The sequence below is a fragment of the Bufo gargarizans genome, chromosome 6, assembly GCF_014858855.1.
Source record: "Bufo gargarizans isolate SCDJY-AF-19 chromosome 6, ASM1485885v1, whole genome shotgun sequence".
NCBI classification, from domain to species: domain Eukaryota; kingdom Metazoa; phylum Chordata; class Amphibia; order Anura; family Bufonidae; genus Bufo; species Bufo gargarizans.
Genome location: NC_058085.1, coordinates 117,337,983 through 117,340,265, shown reverse-complemented (window position 1 = coordinate 117,340,265; position 2,283 = coordinate 117,337,983). Strand labels below are relative to the sequence as shown.

The window sequence follows — 2,283 nt, the reverse complement described above, 5'->3', positions numbered from 1 at the left end:
CAGGATGCCTGCCCTCTCCGCTCTCCTCCCGTTATCTCTCTCTCTATCAACCCAGCAGTCTCTTGCTGTCTCTTTGCCGCGCTGTCGTGTGACAAACACAGGAGGAGGGTGGGGGTGCCGGGGGCGCGCACACAGGGGGCGGTTCTGTCCGGGAACGCGCACGTTTCCGTTGTCAGGGAATAGAAGAAAGCCGACGGTCTCTGCGCTCCTGTGCGACATGGCCGCTAAACTGTGTGTTATGACACCTGTACGTGTAGACAGTGTGCATGAGGATGTACGTTAGCGCATTCCGCTATTACACGTCACTATGTACCGCCTTATACGGTTGATTCCACGGCAAATATGCAGAGGGGGTATAGCTCAGTGGTAGAGCATTCGACTGCAGATCGAGAGGTCCCTGGTTCAAATCCGGGTGCCCCCTTCAAAGTTTTTTTTTTTTTTTTTCTTATTTTAATTTTATTTTTATGTAGGATTGGAATACTATGTGTTCATAATGTAGAGAAATTAGGATTATAATAGTTTCTATTATATAAAGTGTAGAAATCAGAGGAGCAATGTACCGATCACAGAGCTGTATCCGGTCTGAATCTTGTCAGAGGCAAAAGCAGGGAGCACGACTACGTGGAGGGGGTATAGCTCAGTGGTAGAGCATTCGACTGCAGATCGAGAGGTCCCTGGTTCAAATCCGGGTGCCCCCTTCAAAGTTTTTTTTTTCTTCTTTTTTTTAATGTAGGATTACTATGTGTTCATAATGTAGAGAAATCAGGATTATAATAGTTTACATTATATGAAGTGTAGAAACTACAGGAGCAATTTGTCAATGACAGAGCCATATCCGGTCTGATGGACTAAATCTTGTCAGAGCCAATGGCAACAATTGGCACTATGCAGAGGGGGTATAGCTCAGTGGTAGAGCATTCGACTGCAGATCGAGAGGTCCCTGGTTCAAATCCGGGTGCCCCCTCAAATATGTTTTGTTTTTCTGCTGGTAATCATTAATGAACACATAATATACTGTGTCACTGCACTGATATCTAGATATGTATAGAGCAGTGAAACAAATCAGTACTGTCCACAGTACCCAATCTTTGTAATTTTACAGCATAGGTGTGAACATCAAAGAAACCACCAGACTGCTCACCACATCAGTACTGATTCTAAATAGGTTTTATGCAAGAATTTTAACCCCTACCTTTTCTATTTTTTTCATTTTAGTTTTTTATCTTCCTACAGCCATAACTTTTTTCCGTTCACATAGATGAAAAAATATATATATTTATGGGTTTAGGGGGTCATTTATTAACCAGAAATACACCTATATAGTTTGTGCCGCAATCTGCGACTTTTCCCCGCTCACGCCAGGTTTAAAAAAGTGGGCGTGGTGGGGAAGGTGACGGGCCTGGTTTAGGCTCCATTCACACATCCGCAATTTCGTTCTGCATTTTTGCGGAACGGAATTGCGGACCCACTCATTTATATGGGGCCCGGATCCAGAAATGCAGACCCGCACTTCCGGGTACGCAATTTCGATCCCCCAAAAAATAGAACATGTCCTATTCTTGTCCGCAATTGCGGACAAGAATAGGCATTTTTTATTAAGTGTCGGCGATGTGCGGTCCGCAAAATGCGGAACACACATTGCCGGTGTCCGTGTTTTGCGGATCCGCAAAACACACACGGACGTTTGAATAGAGCCTTAGGGGTAGAAAATGGTCTAAATGTAAGACAGCAAGGGAGCTGTCTTAGGGTACTTTCACACTTGCGTTTTTCTTTTCCGGCATAGAGTTCCGTCACAGGGGCTCAATACCGGAAAAGAACTGATCCGGCATATCCCCATGCATTCTGAATGGAGAGTAATCCGTTCAGTTTGCATCAGGATGTCTTCAATTCAGTCGTTTTGACTGATCAGGCAAAAGAGAAAACCGCAGCATGCTACGGTTTTCTCTCCGGTGAAAAAAAACGGAAGACTTGCCTGAACACCGGAACCGGCATTTTTTCCCATAGGAATGTATTAGCGCCGGATCCGTCGTTCAGAATTCAGAATACCGGAATGCCGGATCCGTCGTTCCGGCATGCGCATGCGCAGATCGGTAAAAATGAGAAAAAATGACAAGCGGAGAGACGGATCCGTCCTTGCAATGCATTTGTGAGACAGATCCGGATCCGTCTCACAAATGCTTTCAGTCAGCGGCAGATCGGCGGATCCGGCGGCCAGTTCCGACGACGGAACTGCCCGCCGGATCACACTGCCGCAAGTGTGAAAGTAGCCTTACAACGAAGTTA

The 2,283-nt window shown here is 45.9% G+C and overlaps 3 non-coding genes across 3 annotated transcripts; all 3 read left to right on the top strand.

The window, feature by feature from the left end:
- Positions 1-349: 349 nt before the first annotated feature.
- TRNAC-GCA lies at positions 350-421 on the top strand. The gene has a single exon. It is a non-coding gene; the product is annotated as a tRNA-Cys (tRNA).
- A 205-nt stretch (positions 422-626) lies between these two features.
- On the top strand, positions 627-698 carry TRNAC-GCA. Its single transcript has one exon. It is a non-coding gene; the product is annotated as a tRNA-Cys (tRNA).
- A 194-nt stretch (positions 699-892) lies between these two features.
- TRNAC-GCA lies at positions 893-964 on the top strand. The gene has a single exon. It is a non-coding gene; the product is annotated as a tRNA-Cys (tRNA).
- The last annotated feature ends 1,319 nt before the right edge of the window (positions 965-2,283 follow it).